Raw genomic sequence first — 21,445 nt, 5'->3', positions numbered from 1 at the left:
TCTTAACTAAAGGATTACAAATTATAATTTTGTAAGTTATTACTTCTTGAAGGTAAAATTTGTACATATATATTGGTTATAAAATGTCACATATTACAGGGAAATTTTTCTTAAGCTTCTGAAATGATTACCCATAAAATTGTCCACTATTAGTAAATAGTTGGGGCACTCCTTGTCATTCAAGATTCCATAATTTTATATTATGAAAGTAATCCTTTTGTATACTGCAGATCACAGTTTTAAACATTATTATCAGAGCATATCAATAATGAAAATGTTTTATAAAAGGTACTATTCTGAAACTTACTTATGAAATGTAATATTTATGTATACTAAACATCAAAAATGTTAGTTCCTAAGTATAAACTTGGAGTAGCAACTACTGCTTCTATAAGACTTAAAATCCATAATTAGTGTGTCACAAAAAGGTACTTATCCTTAATAGAAAGGGCCAGCGTTTATTGAACACTCACATGTCAGGAAATATGTAAAGCATTTACATATTCTCTCAGTCCCTCACAACAATCTTACAAGGAAAGTAGTCTCCTCACTGAGAGTCCCATTGCACAGATGAAGAAATCAAGAGGTTAAATAATTTTCCCAAGGTCAGCCCTTTAGCAGGGGTGGAGGTTGTCTCTGAATTTAGGCTGACCCTGAAGCCTGTACACTGTACTGAGCTAAAGATGTGACCCATGCAATCGGGGGAACGTGCCTTCCAAATAAGCTTCTAAACAAACTGTTAACTCATGTTATTGATACACATATTTGCATGCTTTCTATTACCTATTTAATTATTTTGGATAAACTCAACTTTCAGTAGTGAGACTTCAGAAACATGCCATGCAAAACCACCTTCCCATCTTTCCCTTTTTGAAAACTTTGCTGACACAGGAGAGAAACATTAAATATATTGGTAGATTAAGGAATTAAAATGAAAATGAGAGTATCTCTTGCTTCTGATGCCCTGTGGAAAAGCATATCTTACATACATTGAAAAAGAATTTTGCTTTACATACATTGTAACATCTAAAATTTCCTTCCAGTGAAGTTCATCTCCATTTGAGCATCCTACAGTGTTAGATCATAATCTTTATTCTTGGTTTCATAGTATCTGACACTTCTTCACCAAGAAAACACACCAATAATTTTGTTTTTTGGCAATTGAAAAAAGACATTTTAGTTTAAATGTCAACAGCATTCTATAAATTGCCCCTACATTGGCAATAATATCAGATTTCTTTCTAAATACCTACCAAAAAATTATAGCAATACTGATTATTTTTCAACGCTCTTTCTACTTTAGTTTTATTTAAACTTCTACTATGTTACTAATGCTATTAATGAAGACGACAAACAATTATTTGGGAGTATATGTGGTAACACTGTTAAGGCAAGCAATCATACCTAGTATGGTTATATCACTGCCATCCTATAAGCCATATTTTCTATGGGTTGAAGATAATCTGAGATGTTCTGTAAGTGGCGGCAAGTATTTCCTGGATCTGAAAATGTATTACTCTAACCGTTCTGTTAGAACTTTAAATTCTGATAAGGCTAGATTTTTTTTGGTAGAAAGAGATAATCATCATTCATTCTACAGTTGCTGGATGGCAAGTGCACAGAATTAAATATATGCCAGGTTCAGTGACCTGGTAAAAGTAGACGGTATTACTTAGTACTAGCTTTGGAATGACTTCCAATGTTGTTCAGCTATTTCATGGCTTAAAAATTGGGCAAAGACCTTCATAGATTTAAGAAGGAAAAAAAAAAAGTGCCAAGTGTATCAGCAGAGGTCAAATTATTTCACTATTCAGAAAGACTACATAAAGTACAAAACAATAATAAAAATGGGAAAATTATGAATATACATTCTACCTGTCGCAGACTGATTCACTCCACACCTAAATCTCCTTCTGCCTTGCCTGTCCTTGGAAGAGAAGCTGTAAAAGCCGAATGTGTGCTTCCCTAATCTCTCTACAGCAGAGGTAGCTATGTGACAAAGCTCACATCAATGAGATGTTTGTCAAGGTCTGTCAACAGCCCTGTTGTCCCTCTTCTTTCTTCCTTGAATGGAGGTGTGATGCAGGGAGATGTGCTGTCACAGTGGCAGTTCTGCAACCATAAATGAGTGAAAACCCAGAACTACAGAGACATCACCCTGATGGAGGAGACCATGACAGTCCGCCCTGTTATGTTTTAAGTTCAAACTACAGTTATTTTATTACTTAACTCATTGATTACCAATCACTAATGAATTTAACATTTGAGTAGCTATCCTTTGGTTGTCTTTTAAAAACCTGAGTGACGAGATCAAAATTGGACTTACACCATACCCCACCCTGGAGAAAGAGGAAGTTTTTCTCTGGATTATTTCTTTTCATAATACTGTTTGGTAGCTGAAACTACTCTAAAGGTTTGATCAGAACAGTTGTATAATAATAAATAGTATGATTTATCAAAGAAATTATGGTAGTTGAGTCCTCTGTTCAAGCTTTAAAAGACCGGTATGGGTGAAGGGGACGGGCGTCAATGATTAAAAAAAGAAAAAGTATGTAGTCAGGATTCCTGGATTCACCCAGAAAACAGTAACTTCATGGGACAATTTGAGTTGTTTTCCTCCACGTTACTTGAAAAAAGTAAAATATTTGTTCAAAATGGAATAAAATATTCAAGTAAATATTGTTATCAAAGAAGAAGATTATGTTATATTTTTGAATGAAAATCTCAAATATTAGTTCAGGCATCTTCTATAATAGAACTTATCCACAGTGCTGGTAAAAACTGAATTACCCTAAGAGTTGCATCCCATTCTTGTTAAGCTATCTGAAAAAGGCTCTGGTTAAAAAATATATAAAATAGTACATACTAAATATTGTGCTTCTGGTGAGTAAAACTAACAATATGAGTTGAAATGTTTAATTTTTATGTACTTTTATGGAGCATCATAGCTGAGTTATAATTTCTTTCTCTCAAGTGTAATATTTATCTCCCTTAAATATGTGTGTGTCCCATTTACCACTGCAACAAAATGAATAAAATACCTAGGAATAAACCTACCTAAGGAGACAAAAGACCTGTATGCAGAAAACTATAAGACACTGATGAAAGAAATTAAAGACAATACAAACAGATGGAGAGATATACCATGTTCTTGGATTGGAAGAATCAACATTGTGAAAATGACTCTACTACCCAAAGCAATCTACAGATTCAATGCAATCCCTATCAAACTACCAATGGCATTTTTCACAGAACTAGAACAAAAAAATTCACAATTTGTATGGAAACACAAAAGACCCCGAATAGCCAAAGCAATCTTGAGAAAGAAAAACAGAGCTGGAGGAATCAGGCTCCCTGACTTCAGACTATACTACAAAGCTACAGTAATCAAGACAGTAAAGGTACTGGCACAAAAACAGAAATACAGATCAATGGAACAGGATAGAAAGCCCAGAGATAAACCCATGCACATATGGTCACCTTATCTTTGATAAAGGAGGCAAGAATATACAATGGAGAAAAGACAGCCTCTTCAATAAGTGGTACTGGGAAAACTGGACAGCTACATGGAAAAGAATGAAATTAGAACACTTCCCTAACACCATACACAAAAATAAACTCAAAATGGATTAAGGACCTAAATGTAAGGCCAGACACGATAAAACTTTTAGAGGAAAACATAGGCAGAAAACTCTATGACTTAAGTCACAGCAAGATCCTTTTTGAGCCACCGCCTAGAGAAATGGAAATAAAAATAAACAAATGGGACCTAACGAAACTTAAAAGCTTTTGCACAGCAAAGGGAACCATAAACAAGACCAAAAGACAACCCTCCGAATGGGAGAAAATATTTGCAAATGAAGCAACTGACAACGGATTAATCTCCAAAATATACAAGCAACTCATGCAGCTCAATACGAAAAAACAAGAAACCCAATTAAAAAATGGGCAAGAGACCGAAACAGACATTTCTCCAAAGAAGATATACAGATTGCCAACAAACACATGAAAGGATGCTCAGCATCACTAATCATTAGAGAAATGCAAATCAAAACTAAAATGAGGTATCACTTCACACCAGTCAGAATAGCCATCATCAAAAAATCTACAAACAATAAATGCTGGAGAGGGTGCGCAGAAAAGGGAACCCTCTTGCACTGTCAGTGGGAATGTAAACTGATACAGCCACTATGGAGAACAGTATGGAGGTTTCTTAAAAAACTAAACATAGAACAACCGTATGACTCAGCAATCCCATTACTGGGCATATACCCTGAGAAAACCATAATTCAAAAAGAGTCATGTGCCACAATGTTCATTGCAGCTCTATTTACAATAGCCAGGATATGGAAGCAACCTAAGTGTCCATCGACAGATGAATGGATAAAGAAGATGCAGCACATATATACGATGGAATATTACTCAGCCATAAATGGAAATGAAATTGAGTTATTTGTAATGAGGTGGATGGACCTAGAGTCTGTCATACAGAGTGAAGTAAGTCAGAAAGAGAAAACCAAATACCGTATGCTAACACATATATATGGAATCTAAAAAAAAAAAAAAAACAACAATGGTTCTGAAGAACCTAGAGGCAGGACAGGAATAAAGAATAAAGACGCAGACCTAAAGAATGGACTTGAGGACACGGGGAGGGGGAAGGGTAAGCTGGGATGAAGTGAGAGAGTGGCATGGACACATATACACTACCAAATGTAAAACAGCTAGTGGGAAGCAGTCGCATAGCACAGGGAGATCAGCTCGGTGCTTTGTGACCGCCTGGAGGGGTGGGATAGGGAGGGTGGGAGGGAGACACAAGAGGGAGGGGATATGGGGATATATGTATACATATAGTTGATTCAGTTTGTTATACAGCAGATACTAACACAACATTGTAAAGCAATTATGCTCCAATAAAGATGTTAAAAAAAATGTGTGGGTATGTATGAAAGAACACAACTTTTTGCTGTTTTATTATAACTACACCAAATCTTGTTTAAAATAGGTCAGTATATTTGTGATCTTCAACTACTGATTTCCATATAGACTGACTGTTTTGTACTACATATTTTCTTCTCATTGTTTGAACAATGTTGGAATTCCACATCCTTCATTTCTGAACACAAGACTGTTGTTCCAAATAGTATGACCTTCTACCATCAACAGAAAATACCTTCCTAGCCCTGAATATAAAATACTGTCCTTGGCTTAAGACTCTCTAACTTGGTTTACAATATCCTTGTCTAAAATGCTTCTCAGAAGGAGGAGAATATTCTGCCTTCTCCCAGGATGGTCTGTCAGGATTTGTGAGGGATCTGTCCCTCCTGCCTGCTTCCTTTTTTTTTTTTTTTTTTTTTTTTTTGTGGTACATGGGCCTCTCACTGCTGTGGTCTCTCCCGTTGCGGAGCACAGGCTCCGGACGCGCAGGCTCAGCGGCCATGGCTCACGGGCCCAGCCGCTCCGCGGCATGTGGGATCTTCCCGGACCGGGGCACGAACCCGTGTCCCCTGCATCGGCAGGCGGACTCCCAACCACCGCGCGCCACCAGGGAAGCCCTGCCTGCTTCCTTAGCCCTGTCTCAGAAGGATACCCTCTCAGGAACTAACTACTCATTTAAAAATTTTACTGGCAAATGGTCCTGAAATGTAATAATAGACCAAACACGCAACCTGCAAATGTGTACCCTGGGCAATAATGAGGGTGATGCAGTAGGCTCAGCCTCCGACACACTGGCCAGCTCCTGGAGAATGTGCTCTCACAGAAGGAAGCAGATGAAACCTGTCAGCCAGGCAGAGAGCAAATTCCAGAACAGATTCAGTGGGGCAGTGGGGTGCAACTGCTTGGCTCTCCTCATACTGGACTCTCTGGACTCCAACTCCCAACTTCATTCCCACCTGTTCCTTTGTGCCAGACTGAACTGTTCATTCCTTTCATGAACATGTGCGTGCCTATAGCTACAAGGCCTGTGCTACATTCCCTTTCTGTCCACAAGGGGCTAACCTGTGCATGGCTGTATGTCTGTGTGATAAGTCTTACCAGTGTTACTAAGTGCTGTAATTCTGGTTCCACTGTTTTCTCCTCTCTCTGACTTGGGCCTCTGGGTCCTGGGCTCTGCTCAGCTTAGACCCAGGACTACTGTGATATGCCTTGCTGGTGATATTCTTTGGAACCCAGACTCACACCTCAGCTCTATTCTCAGGACTACTGGTAACCAGCTCTTGTACAGGAACTGTCTTCCTAGCATGACTTCTACCTTCAGCCCAGTCCCCTCAAGTCACTGCCCCAGTCCATCACAAAAAAATGCCATTCTACATGTTTACACGGGCAAGAGGCATGGTCCTGTGACTGCTGCTGAGCTAAGCCTGTTTACCAAAGTTCTTTCCATAGCAGAACATGTGTAACTGCCGATTCATTGTAATCCAAGGTCCCTCTCTCCCAGATCAACTAATTCTCGATGGAGAAACTTAAGCATTTCCCTATGTTTCACTGGTAAAGCTGTTAAAGAGTTTTCCTGAGTCTTCATCACAAGGCTCTGAATTATGAAGCGGCAAAATAAAATTTGGGTAACAGTCATTTCAAAATTGAAGGAAGGCCTTAACTTGTTTTCAACTGCTATGTAGCTTGACCTTTTAATGCTCAAAGATGCCACCAAGCCATACTGAGGTGGTCACTGATGGACACGACTCTCCATTTTAACAGCCTGAGATCACAGGACATGAGCTGGACTTTGTCCAAACCCTTGAAAGATGCCAATTACTCTTTTTTTTTTTTAACATCTTTATTGGGGTATAATTGCTTTACAATGGTATGTTAGTTTCTGCTTTATAACAAAGTGAATCAGTTATACATATACATATGTTCCCATATCTCTTCCCTCTTGTGTCTCCCTCCCTCCCACCCTCCCTATCCCACCACTCCAGGCGGTCACAAAGCACCAAGATGATCTCCCTGGGCTATGCGGCTGCTTCCCACTAGCTATCTACCTTACGTTTGGTAGTGTATATATGTCCATACCTCTCTCTCGCTTTGTCACAGCTCACCCTTCCCCCTCCCCATATCCTCAAGTCTGTCCTCTAGTAGGTCTGTGTCTTTATTCCTGTCTTGCCTCTAGGTTCTTCATGACATTTTTTTTTTCTTAAATTCCGTATATATGTGTCAGCATACGGTATTTGTCTTTCTCTTTCTGACTTACTTCACTCTGTATGACAGACTCTAGGTCTATCCACCTCATTACAAATAGCTCAATTTCGTTTCTTTTTATGGCTGAGTAATATTCCACTGTATATATGTGCCACATCTTCTTTATCCATTTATCCGATGATGGACACTTAGGTTGTTTCCATCTCCGGGCTACTGTAAATAGAGCTGCAATGAACATTTTGGTACATGACTCTTTTTGAATTATGATTTTCTCAGGGTATATGCCCAGTAGTGGGATTGCTGGGTCATATGGTAGTTCTATTTGTAATTTTTTAAGAAACCTCCATACTGTTCTCCATAGTGGCTGTACCAATTCACATTCCCACCAGCTGTGCAAGAATGTTCCCTTTTCTCCACACCCTCTCCAGCATTTATTGTTTCTAGATATTTTGATGATGGCCATTCTGACTGGTGTGAGATGATATCTCATTGTAGTTTTGATTTGCATTTCTCTAACGGTTAATGATGTTGAGCATTCTTTCATGTGTTTGTTGGCAGTCTGTATATCTTCTTTGGAGAAATGTCTATTTAGGTCTTCTGACCATTTTTGGATTGGGTTGTTTGTTTTTTGTTATTCAGCTGCATGTAAGTTTTGGAAATTAATCCTTTGTCAGTTGCTTCATTTGCAAATATTTTCTCCCATTCTGAGAGTTGTCTTTTGGTCTTGTTTATGGTTCCCTTTGCTGTGCAAAAGCTTTGAAGTTTCATTAGGTCCCATTTGTTTATTTTTGTTTTTATTTCCATTTCTCTAGGAGGTGGGTCAAAAAGGATCTTGCTGTGATTTATGTCATAGAGTGTTCTGCCTATGTTTTCCTCTAAGAGTTTTATAGTTTCTGGCCTTACATTCAGGTTTTTAATCCATTTTGAGCTTATTTTTGTGTATGCTGTTAGGGAGTGATCTAATCTCATACTTTTACATGTACCTGTCCAGTTTTCCCAGCACCATTTATTGAAGAGGCTGACCTTTCTCCACTGTACATTCCTGCCTCCTTTATCAAAGATAAGGTGACCATATGTGCGTGGGTTTATCTCTGGGCTTTCTGTCCTGTTCCATTGATTTATCTTTCTGTTTTTATGCCAGTACCATACTGTCTTGATTACTGTAGCTCTGTAGTATAGTCTGAAGTCAGGGAGCCTGATTCCTCCAGCTCCGTTTTTCTTTCTCAAGATTGCTTTGGCTATTCGGGGTCTTTTGTGTTTCCATACAAATTGTGAAAGTTTTTGTTCTAGTTCTGTGAAAAATGCCATTGGTAATTTGATAGGGATTGCATTGAATCTGTAGATTGCTTTGGGTAGTAGAGTCATTTTCACAATGTTGATTCTTCCAATCCAAGAACATGGTATATCTCTCCATCTATTTGTATCATCTTTAGTTTCTTTCATCAGTGTCTTATAATTTTCTGCATACAGGTCTTTTGTCTCCTTAGGTAGGTTTATTCCTAGGTGTTTTATTCTTTTTGTTGCAATGGTAAATGGGAGTGTTTCCTTAATTTCTGTTTCAGATTTTTTATCATTAGTGTATAAGAATGTAGGAGATATCTGTGCATTTATTTTGTATCCTGCTACTTTACCAGATTCACTGATTAGCTCTAGTAGTTTTCTGGTAGCATCTTTAGGATTCTCTATGTAGAGTATCATGTCATCCGCAAACAGTGACAGCTTTACTTCTTCTTTTCCAATTTGGATTCCTTTTCTTCTCCGATTGCTGTGGCTAAAACTTCCAAAACTATGTTGAATAACAGTGGTGAGAGCGGGCAATCTTGTCTTGTTCTTGATCTTAGTGGAGATGCTTTCAGTTTTTTACCATTGAGGATGATGCTGGCTGTGGGTTTGTCATATATGGCCTTTATTATGTTGAAGAAAGTTCCCTCTATGCCTACTTTCTGCAGGGTTTTTATCATAAATGGGTGTTGAATTTTGTCAAAAGCTTTCTCTGCATCTATTGAGATGATCATATGATTTTTCTCCTTCAATTTGTTAATATGGTGTATCACCTTGATTGATTTGCGTATATTGAAGAACCCCTGCATTCCTGGAATAAACCCCACTTGATCATGGTGTATGATCTTTTTAATGTGCTGTTGGATTCTGTTTGCTAGTACTTTGTTGAGGATTTTTGCATTTATGTTCATCAGTGATATTGGCCTATAGTTTTCTTTCTTTGTGACATCCTTGTCTGGTTTTGGTATCAAGGTGATGGTGGCCTCGTAGAATGAATTTGGGAGTGTTCCTCCCTCTGCTATATTTTGGAAGAGTTTGAGAAGGATAGGTGTTAGCTCTTCTCTAAATGTTTGATAGAATTCGCCTGTGAAGCCATCTGGTCCTGGGCTTTTGTTTGTTGGAAGACTTTTAATCACAGTTTCCATTTCAGTGCTTGTGATTGGTCTGTTCATATTTTCTATTTCTTCCTGATTCAGTCTTGGCAGGTTGTGCATTTCTAGCCAATTACTCTTAAAACTAATCCCTCTTAATCACGAAGTCTGTGAAGAAGTAGTTATCACTGTTCTACCACTTCTAAAGAGTGTCACAAAAACAGTTTTGAAGCTCAACAAAAGACCACACTAAAAAATGTAATTCTGCTGTAAACTGCTTTTTCCAGTTTCTGGCCCTGAAGACAAAGTAAGGCAGATATGGTGCGTTATCAAAAACATTTTGCTTGTTCCTTTTAAATGAAGTGCCTGGGGGGTTCTCTTTGAACCTCTTTAGGTACATAACGACCTGAAAAGGACAGAGTGGATGTCATCCTCAGTGCAATGAACACTCTCCTTTTGCTGATATTTGTATGAGCCAAGAATTTGTTAAATACAATAAGAAAAATCTATTTCTATTTTATACAATCACATATTTTACCAATACTTAGTAACTGTATAATGTAATCATGTAATCAATTATCAAGTATTTCTCAGCACCTACCTGGTGCCCAGCATATCCGGGTTCTGCTTAATCCATAATAATTTACAGCTACAGGTTGTTGTGTTTGTGTCTTGTGGTTCTCAGTTCCTTCAGGGAGATGACAGAGAGGAAGGTAAGGGAATGCACCCAGATTCTTTGCTTTCCCTCCTGGATGACAGTCTAACCAGGTCTCTGCACCCTAGTGGTAGTGCAGGTATTGATGACTAACTGACCCAATCATCAAAAGGACAAATTCTGTGAAAAGGGAGAAGGGATAAATATAGTCCTGGATAGTGAGAAAGACAACTTAAGTAGCTAAACTTGAGGTGGAGGTAACAGGGGTGAGGGGTAATGGAGAGGAAGGACTGGTTGAAGAATATTCTAAATCATTTGATACATGTAAGAGAGAGGGGAGGGAGTGAAGACAGTAAACACACAAGCCTTACATAATATTCAGAAATAAAAATGACACTGGCACAAATGTTTCAGGCCTTTCTAGACCATATACTACAATGTAGGTAAATTCTAAATTGGTAACTAGAGTGGGTAGTTATCTTGACTGTTACTCTGTTTCAACATACATAGTAACACCAAATTCCCAAATTCAAGTAATTTCTTTCCTATGATCTCCCGAAGAAAGGTCACTGGAAAATTTTTTAGGAAAATTAGAAATTCTGCTCATTTCTTCACAAGAACAGAGTATTTCTAACACCTAATTGCGTATTCTAGAGGTTAAGCACATTCTTGTGAAATCTGTGTTACATATAAAAATAGATAAGTAGATAGACAAGGATTTTTTTTAAACACTGGAAAACAATTATTATTATTACTATTATTATTATTATTTTACTGTAGAACTCAGAGCCCCATGGCTGTCAAGCATGAACATCCTCAGTGTTTAAAAGTCATTAATGAAACATGAATATCTTATTTGCAAATGAAGTTGTTACTAAAACCATAAACCACTGGTTTAAAACAGGGTTTCTCAACCTCTGTACTACTGACATTTTGGGTGGATAATTCTTTGCTGTAGGGGGATTTTCTCTGCATTGCAGCATGTTTAACAGGATCCCTGGCTTCTATACACTAGATGCTTATAGCATATAACCCCAGATGTGACAGCCAATGTCTCCAGACATTTCCCAATGTCCTTGGGGGGGGGGGGTGCAAAATAGCCCTGGTTGAGAAGCCATGGTTAAAACAAACTGTTTGATTAGAATAATAATCCTAATACTTATACAGCACATGTACTAGGCACGATTCAATTTGATGCTCAATGACAACTTTATGAAGTAGGGCTTATTTTAACCTCCATTTTACAGATGAGGAAACTGAGGTACAGAGAGGTTAAGTTAGTTGCCCAAGGTCACTGGACACGTAAGTGGCAAACAGGGAAGTCAAACCCAAGGAGTCTGGTTCCAGAGTTTGTGCTCCTAATTTCTATACTACACTTGCTATGATATATGGAGAAAAGACACAAATCGAATTATTTTTCATTCAAGGTTTTTAATAGTCTATAACATCGGGGGCCTTACATACCCCTGAGTTCGGGATACTCATTTGTAAAATTAAAATGATAATGAAATTAGATACTTTATCAAAGGCCTCAAGAAAATCTCTAAGAATAAAGAGTAGAATATTTTTCTTATTTAGCAATACTCTTTACATCTGGATATATCTCTGGTTTCCTTTTCCTGTTTACCTGCATACAGCAACTAGAGTCAGTTATACACTAAGGAACTACTATAAAACCTGGCTTCTTTTGGTGTGGTTTCCCCTACTTGTAATCTGAAGCACAAAATATCTCCTGGGTAACAGCTTGGTTGATGACAAACCACAGCAACAGGCCACACAATTCACCAATAGCTGTTGAGTAACTCTTGTATGAAAGGGACTGTACTGCACTTAGTGCCACATTCTGGATCACACAAAGTACCCACAAGTGGTAAGGAGAAATCCCCCCAAAGAGGCCCACTCCCTGGACTTGTGAATATGTTATTTTACATGGCAAAAAGAAAGTTTGCAGATGTAATGAAAGTTACTTGAGGATAATTAAGACAACCTTAAAATACAGAGATAAGCCCATATTATTCAGGCACACCTAATCTAGTCACTCAGCTGAGCCCTTAGAAGCAGAGAACACTCTTTAGTTGGAGGCAGAAGGGATACAGCAGTGGAGAAAGTCAGAGATTCATCACACTCAAGGTTATGTTGCCAATTTGAAGATGGAGGGGCTATGTTAACGCGAATGCAGAAGCCTCTAGGAGGTGAGAGGCCCCCTGGCTGACAGCCAGCAAGGAGGTGGGGATGTCAGCCCTACAGTTACAAGGAACTGAATTTTGCAACAATTTGAAAGAAACTCTAAGTGGATCCTCCTCCAGAGCCTGAAGGTAAGAGCCTGGCACCTTGATTTTGGCCTTATGAGACCCAGTGCAGAGAAAACAAAAAACAAGCCCACTCAGACTCTGACCTACAGAACTGTGAGACATTAATTTGTATTGTTTTAAGCTGCTATGTTTGTGATAATTTGTTGCAGCAGCTATAAAAACTAACAGCCTGAGACAAGAAAGAACAGTAATTCACCCACTGCCATGGTATAAATTACCAAGTGGTAGACAGGGGTTTAGAAACCTGGACTTTCAACCTCCAAACTATTTCCTTAAATAATCGATATCTACATCATAGCGGAAGCAAATAGTTTTGCGTCCACTCATTCACTGGCTCCTAACAACAGCCGTGAAAGGTAGGCATTATCGTCCTTTTTACAAAAGAGAAAGGTTCAAAGAATTGTGTACTTACACAGGGTAAGGCTGTTCATAAGTGACAAAGCCATGAGTTCTTTCATCTCACTGCCTTTGCATGTGCTGCCTTTAACAGTAAAACTGCAATAAATATATTATAGAGGATTAAACAAAGCAAGCCATAAGAGCACAGAAAGACAAATGATTTTCTGCTGAAGGAGGATAGGAAGAGGTAAGAATTTGTGGAACTGGTAACATTTAAGTTGTATTTTGATGTACAGGTAGGATTTCAAAAGATGATGATTGCTGGGACTTTCTGCTGTTATCGTAAACTTGGAATCAAAGCAGCAATATGATAGGTATTAAAGAGTGAACATCTCAGGGCAGGTTTGGTTCATGAACTGGTATTTTTCAGGCAAACCTGCATCATAGTTACTGGAACAATATGAAAATGCTGATGCTGGTGAACTGCAATTTCATGACAGGAGAACTTTCTCTACTTAACATATAGCAGAACCACAAAAAATCTGCCTCTAACAAGTAGTCCTACAACAGAGAAACTTCCAATAAGAAAAATGCAGCTGGGTGCAGCAGAGATGGTGGGAGACCTCTGTGTAGCCAGGAAACCCTCTCCTCCCTGATAGTCAGGAGGCTCTGTGCCATGGCTGCACCAGTGCTAACAACCAATTCTCCACCCCTTGGCCAGAGCTGATTAGATGCCTAACTACTGCTGGGTCAGATTCCCTGTTCTGGGAATTTGGAGTTGAGTCTTTGCATTCTCCAAATATGGCAGAGTTGCTGAATGCTGCTACAGAGAAAAATCAAACAAGTGAGCAGATGGGACCATCACAAATCCATGGCCGCCAGCCCCAAATGTGTGCTCAGGAGGGCCCAGCAGGCTACTTATTTCTCTGTTCAATCTTCCCATTGTCCCTTGTCATCTTGCAGCTACTACCCCATCTCTCTAGTCCCATTCACGGCAGCCTTCTTGAAAGACTTCTCTCAGTTCTTCCTTACCTCCACTATAACATGGAGCTCACTGCAAATACGCCACTGAAGATGCTCCAGTAGGGGTCGCCTTCTACCTGCTTACTACCAAACCCAAAGGCCAATTCTTAGTCCTTCTCTTGCCTGTCAGCGACATTTGACAGTGCTGAGACTCACCAGAAAATATCCAAAAATGCTCCAGGGTGCCACACTCTAGCACACTCTAGTTCTTTGTACATCTTTTTGTTTTTTAATTTTGTTTTTATACAGCAGGTTCTTATTAGTTATCTATTTTATACATATTAGTGTATATATGTCAATCCCAATCTCCCAATTCATCCCATCCACCCCCCCACTCTACTTTCCCTCCTTGGTGTCCATACATTTGTTCTCTACGTCTGTGTCTCTACTTCTGCCTTGCAAACCACTTGATCTGTACCACCATTTTTCTAGATGCCACATAGATGCCTTAATACACGATATTTGTTTTTCTCTTTCTGATTTACTTCACTCTGTATGACAGTCTCTAGGACCATCCATGTCTCTACAAATGACCCAATTTTGTTCCTTTTTATGGCTGAGTAATATTCCATTGTATATATGTACCACATCTTCTTTATCCATTCATCTGTCGATGGGCATTTAGGTTGCTTCCATGACCTGGCTATTGTAAATAGTTCTGCAAAGAACATTGGGGTACATGCGCCTTTTTGAATTATGGTTTGCTCTGGGTATAAATCCAGAAGTGGGACTGCTGGGTCATAAGGTAATTCTATTTTTAGTTTTTTAAAGAAACTCCATACTGTTCTCAAGAGTGGCTGTATCAATTTACATTCCCACCAACAGTGCAAGAGGGGTCCCTTTTCTCCACACCCTCTCCAGCATTTGTTGTTTGTAGATTTTCTGATGATGCCCATTCTAACTAGAGTGAGGGGATAACTCATTGTAGTTTTGATTTGCATTTCTCTAATAATTAGTGATGTTGAGCAGCTTTGCATGTGCCTCTTGGCCATCTGTATGTCTTCTTTGGAGAAATGTCTATTTAGGTCTTCTGCCCATTTTTGGATTGGGTTGTTTGTTTTTTTACTATTGAGCTGCATGAACTGTTTATATATTTTGGAGAATAATCCTTTGTCCATTGATTCGTTTGCAAATATTTTCCCCCATTATGAGGGTTGTCTTTTCGTCTTGTTTATGGTTTCTTTTGCTGTGCAAAAGCTGTGAAGTTTCATTAGGTCCCATTTGTTTATTTTTATTTCCATTACTCTAGGAGGTGGGTCAAAAAAGATCTTGCTGTGATTTATGTCCAACAGTGTTCTGCCTATGTTTTCCTCTAAGAATTTTATACTGTCTTGTCTTACATTTAGGTCTCTAATCCATTTTGAGTTTATTTTTGTGTATAGTGTTTGGGAGTGTTCTAATTTCATTCTTTTCCATGTAGCTGTCCAGTTTTCCCAGCACCACTTAGTGAAGAGACTATCTTTTCTGCATTGCATATCCTTGCCTCCTTTGTCACAGATTAGTTGACCATAGGTGCGTGGGTTTATCTCTGGGCTTTCTATCTTGTTCCATTGATCTATGTTTCTGTTTTTGTGCCAGTACCATATTGTCTTGATGACTGTAGCTTTGTAGTACAGGCTGAAGTCAGGGAGTCTGATTCCTCCAGCTCCGTTTTCTTCCCCTGAAGACAGCTTTGGGTATTCGGGGTCTTTTGTGTCTCCATACAAATTTTAAGATTTTTTGTTCTAGTTCCATAAAAAATGCCATTGGTAATTTGATAGGGATTGCATTGAATCTGTAGATTGCTTTGGGTAGTAGAGTCATTTTCACAATATTGATTCTTTCAATCCAAGAATGTGGCATATCTCTCCATCTGTTGGTATCATCTTTAATTGCTTTCATCAGTGTCTTATAGTTTTCTGCATACAGGTCTTTTGTCTCCCTAGGTAGGTTTATTCCTAGGTTTTTTATTCTTTTTGTCGCAATGGTAAATGGGAGTGTTTCCTTAATTTCTCTTTCAGATTTTTCATCATTAGTGTATAGGAAGGCAAGAGATTTCTGTGCATTAATTTTGTATCTTGCAACTTTACCAAATTCATTGATTAGCTCTCATACTTTTCTGGTGGCATCTTTAGGATTCTCTATGTATAGTATCATGTCATCTGCAAACAGTGACAGTTTTACTTCTTTTCCAATTTGTAATCCTTTTATTTCTTTTTCTTCTCTGATTGCTGTGGCTAGGACTTCCAAAACTATGTTGAATAATAGTGGCGAGAGTGGACATCCTTGTCTTGTTCCTGATCTTAAAGGAAATGCTTTCACGTTTTCACCACTGAGAATGATGTTTCCTGTGGGTTTGTCATATATGGCCTTCATTATGTTTTATTTTACATGGTTTTTTGCACCTGTTGGGCATGTTTTTGCACCTGTTGGGGATGTTTATAATAAAATATAAAACTAACTGGTATAGCATATGTATCTGGTATAGCATATGTATCTAACTAACTGGTATAGCATATGTATCTAATTCTATAAAAAATTCTATAACATATACTAATCTATATCAGTGTCATTTAAAAATGGCAAATTAAACATTTTTCATAAACTAGTAATATAATCTCTTAATGTCATAAATATGAAAGTAACATGTTATTTCAATAGTCATGATGTCAGGAAGATATTATTTAGGAACTTAATGGGATCAGAGACTTACTGCACAGAAAAAAATAGATATTTTTCCATTATTCTTCCCTCTATGCCCACCTTCGGAGATTTTTTATCATAAATGGGTGTAGAATTTTGTCAAAAGCTTTTTCTGCATTGATTGAGATGATCATATGGCTTTTAATTATTCAACTTGTTAACATGGTGTATCAAATTGATTGATTTGCGTATATTGAAGAATCCTTCCATTCCTGGGATAAACTCCACTTGATCATGATGTATGATCCTTTTAATGTGTTGTTGGATTCTGTTTGCTAGTATTTTGTTGAGGATTTTTGCATCTATATTCATCAGTGATACTGGTCTGTAATTTTCTTTGTTTGTAGTATCTTTGTCTGGTTTTGGTATCAGGGTGATGGTGGCCTCATAGAATGAGTTTGGGAGTGTTCCTTCCTCTGCAGTTTTTTGGAAGAGTTTGAGAAGGATGGGTGTTAGCTCTTCTCTAAATGTTTGATATAATTCACCTGTGAAGCCATCTGGTCCTGACCTTTTGTTTGTTGGAAGATTTTTAATCACTGTTTCAATTTCATTACTTGTGATTGGTCTGTTCATATTTTCTATTTCTTCCTGGTTCAGTCTTGGAAGGTTATATCTTTCTAAGAATTTGTCCATTTCTTCCAGGTTGTCCATTTTATTGGCATAGAATTGCTTGTAGTAGTCTCTTAGGATACTTTGTATTTCTGCAGCGTCTGTTGTAACTTCTCCTGTTTCATTTCTAATTTTATTGATTTGAGTCCTCTCTCCCTCTTTTTCTTGATGAGTCTGGCTAATGGTTTATCAATTTTGTTTATCTTCTCAAAGAATCAGGTTTTAGTTTTATTGATCTTTGCTATTGTTTTCTTTGTTTCTATTTCATTTATTTCTGCTCTGATCTTTATGATTTCTTTCCTTCTGCTAACTTTGGGTTTTGTTTGTTCTTCTTTCTCTAGTTCCTTTAGGTGTAAGGTTAGATTGTTAGAGATTTTTCTTGTTTCTCGAGGTAGGCTTGTATAGCTATAAACTTCCCTCTTAGAACTGCTTTTGCTGCATCCCATAGGTTTTGGATTGTTGTGTTTTCATTGTCATTTGTCTGTAGGTATTTTTTGATTTCTTCTTTGATTTCTTCAGTGATCTCTTGGTTATTTAGTAACGTATTGTTTAGCCTCCATGTGTTTGTGTTTTTTCCTTTTTTTTTTCCCCCTGTAATTCATTCCTAATCTCAGAGCGTTGTGGTCAGAAAAGATGCTTGATATGATTTCAATTTTCTTAAATTTACTGAGGCTTGATTTGTGACCCAAGATGTGATCTATCCTGGAGAATGTTCTGTGCACACTTGAGAAGAAAGTGTAATCTGCTGTTTGGGGATGGAATGTCATATAAATATCAATTAAATCTATCTGGTCTATTGTGTCATTTAAAGCTTCTCTTTCCTTATTTATTTTCATTTTGGATGATCTGTCCATTGGTCTAAGTGAGGTGTTAAAGTCCCCCACTTTATTGTGTTACTGTCGATTTCCTGTTTTATAGCTGTTAGCAGTTGCCTTATGTATTGAGGTGCTCCTATGCTAGGTGCATATGAATTTATAATTGTTATATGTTCTTGGATTGATCCCTTCATCATTATGTACTGTTCTTCCTTGTCTCTTGTAACATTCTTTATTTTAAAGTCTATTTTATCTGATATGAATATTATTGCTACTCCAGCTTTCTTTTGATTTCCATCTGCATGGAATATCTTTTTCCATCCCCTCATTTTCAGTCTGTATGTGTCCCTAGATATGAAGTGGGTCTCTTGTAGACAGCATATAGATGGGTCTTGTTTTTGTATCCATTCATCAAGCCTGTGTCTTTTGGTTGGAGCATTTAATCCATTCACATTTAAGGTAATTATTGATATGTATGTTCCTATAACCATTTTCTTAATTGTTTCGGGTTTGTTTTTGTAGGTCCTTTTCTTCTCTTTTGTTTCCCACTTAGAGAAAAGTTCCTTTAGCATTTGTTGTAGAGCTGGTTTGGTGGTGCTGAATTTTCTTAGCTTTTGCGTGTCTGTAAAGCTTTTGATTTCTCCATCGAATCTGAATGAGATCCTTGCCAGGTAGAGTAATCTTGGCTGTAGGTTTTTCCCTTTCATCACTTTAAGTATATCATGCCACTCCCTTCTGGCTTGTAGAGTTTCTGCTGAGAAATCAGCTGTTAACCTTATGGGAGTTCCCTTGTATGTTATTTGTCGTTTTTCCCTTGCTGCTTTCAATAATTTTTCTGTGTCTTTAATTTTTGCCAGTTTGATTACTATGTGTCTTGCATGTTTCTCCTTGGGTTTATCCTGTATGGGACTCGCTGTGCTTCCTGGACTTGGATGGCTATTTCCTTTCCCATGTTAGGGAAGCTTTCAACTATAATCTCTTCAAATATTTTCTCGGGTGCTTTCTCTCTCTCTTCTCCTTCTGGGACACCTATAATGCAAATGTTGCTGTGTTTAATGTTGTCCCAGAGGTCTCTTAGGCTGTCTTCATTTCTTTTCATCCTTTTTTTCTTTATTCTGTTCCCCAGCAGTGAATTCCACCATTCTGTCTTCCAGGTCACTTATCCGTTCTTCTGCCTCAGTTATTCTATTGATTCCTTCTAGTGTAGTTTTCATTTCAGTTATTGTATTGTTCATCTCTGTTTGTTTGTTCTTTAATTCTTCTAGGTCTTTGTTAAACATTTCTTGCATCTTCTTGATCTTTGCCTCCATTCTTTTTCCGAGGTTCTGGATCATCTTCACTATCATTATTCTGAATTCTTTTTCTGGAAGGCTGCCTATCTCCACTTCATTTAATTGTTTTTCTGGGGTTTTATCTTGTTCCTTCATCTGGTACATAGCCCTCTGCCTTTCATGTTGTCTGTCTTTCTATGAATGTGGGTTTTGTTCCACAGGCTGCAGGATTGTAGTTCTTCTTGCTTCTCTCAATATTACTCTTAAGAGCAGCTTTTCCAAACAAAGTGATCACGGGTTTTACTTTCAGAATTAAGTGTAAAAAAACAGAACCAAAAAAAAAAAAAAAAGAAACCCTCAGCATGTTGTTTGCCACAAGCTGAGATGAAAGTAGTGTCAAGCTTTGTGTTCCTGCTTCCCCCCTATACTTCTCAGGCAAAGGAGTGACTCTGTGACAGGTGTCTCAGTGCTTTAGTCAAGGTGGGTAAGATCCTCAAGGGTCCCAAGGCATGGTGGGTGCGGTGGGGAGGCTGAGGGGCATTCACCTGTGTGAGCGTAGTGAGAGTAGGATGTGTGCCAGGGCCAGATGACCCCATGTCAAATCCCAGGTGAGGACCCAGGAGCTCTGTAACCTTGGGCAACTTGCTTGAACCCTGTTGGCCTCAATTTCCTGTGTGTAAAACTGGGAAAATAATACAAATCACAGGGTTGTTCTGAGAATTAAATGAGTTTAAGTATGAAGAGTGGTAAGCACTGTGCCTAACTAGAAGTAAATACTCCACAAATGGTATGGTGTAATTCCTTTCATACTTTTCACCACTCTAGAATTAAAACTGCAGATAAAGGGGACACAATCTATACAAAGATGAGATTGTAAAAATCTAGTTATTGTTTGTTTTAATTATATATAGATCAAGCTACACAGAAAATCACTTAAGGAGACTATTCTCAGAAAAAGAAAAATAACACATGCATTCTATTGGGAGAAAGAAGGGAGCATATTTTAGACTATAACCGAGAAGGGGTATTTTTAATTAAATATTTAGTCTTGACTGGTACCGCAATTTTAAATCTAGAGAAAAAGTGGAAATTATCAGGCATTATTATTGTTGTTGTTATTCATAAATGAAACATACCTGGAAACTAATAGCCAAGGTTTGTGTCAATTAAGGAATAAAAATCTTATTTATTTATTTTTTTGTTGTTAGAGCACAGGCTCAGTAGTTGTGGTTCACGGGCTCAGTTGCCCCGCGGCACGCGGGATCCTCCCAGACCAGGGCTCGAACCTGTGTCCTCTGCATTGGCAGGCGGACCCCCAACCACTGCGCCACCAGGGAAGCCCTAAAAATCTTATTTTAAATATTAAGGCAAAATTCAGTTTCATAAAAGAAATCGCTAACTTGGGGTCTTGTTATATAAGGACAGAAAACTAGGGTGCATTATACACAGACACTCACTTATATGATCACTAATGTGTTCTGCACCCCTGGGGTTTGTGAAGACAGGATACTCCAGAGTGAAGTACAGGTGCAGTAATCTCACCTAGAAGTAGACAAAGAAGCTTCCCTCCCTGCCAGATTAGTTTAACACCTTCAGATCAGCTCTTGAAAGTGCTGTCTTCAAAAATCCTCCACTGTTTTGGAAAATCCTAGCAACACTATGGTGATGCCTGAGACTTCAAATCAATCAAAGGCATTCCTTCCTGATAGCTTTCAAGCAATTCCATTGAGAGCCAAAGGCCCACAAATATGCTAACCAATCACGTAACTGGACAGCTTTCTCCCTCAGGAATTCTAAACCCTAGCAGTGAGTGCCTGCAAGTCAGGGAAAAGGTGGTCTGTCTGTGTGCCAGTGCTAATGTCTGGACTCCACCTCTTAAGGTTGCAGGAAGCCAGAGTGCTGCTCAGTCCCTGCTGATAAGCATAGTCACTTCTGGATTATTAAGGAGACTAGTAATCTGACATGTAATATACGTAATTCCACTTGTGCTACCCTCTGCTATCTACTTTTGTGTCATCAGCACCACCTCTCTCTGAGAGAAAACAGAAAAGGATGGAAGATGATTAACAGCATGGGTAAAAAGCATGACAGAAAAATACAGCTACATTAAGCTAAATTAAGACAGCTAAAACTAATACCTGATTACATGTGGTGTATTTGGCCATAGAATCCTAAACCTCTATTACCACATCAAAGTCAAAGTAGAGTATTTAGGTCAAAACTTTCA

The 21,445-nt window shown here is 38.2% G+C and overlaps 1 protein-coding gene across 2 annotated transcripts in view; it reads right to left on the bottom strand.

Moving 5' to 3' along the window:
* The window catches only part of MAN1A1 (mannosidase alpha class 1A member 1), a 179,589-nt gene that overhangs the window by 143,222 nt on the left and 14,922 nt on the right, over window positions 1-21,445 (bottom strand). The window contains exon 1 of one of the 2 annotated variants that reach the window (XM_060030031.1): window positions 10,114-10,327. The exons of the other annotated variant lie outside the window; for it this stretch is intronic. The gene's annotated coding sequence lies outside the window, so the exon portion shown is untranslated. Of the gene's footprint in view, window positions 1-10,113; window positions 10,328-21,445 lie in introns of those variants that run through there. 2 annotated transcript variants of the gene reach the window in all.

The sequence above is a fragment of the Delphinus delphis genome, chromosome 14 (assembly GCF_949987515.2).
Source record: "Delphinus delphis chromosome 14, mDelDel1.2, whole genome shotgun sequence".
In the NCBI taxonomy this organism is placed as follows: domain Eukaryota; kingdom Metazoa; phylum Chordata; class Mammalia; order Artiodactyla; family Delphinidae; genus Delphinus; species Delphinus delphis.
The sequence above is the reverse complement of the archived record's forward strand: the minus strand, read 5'-3'. Positions and strand labels throughout refer to the sequence as shown.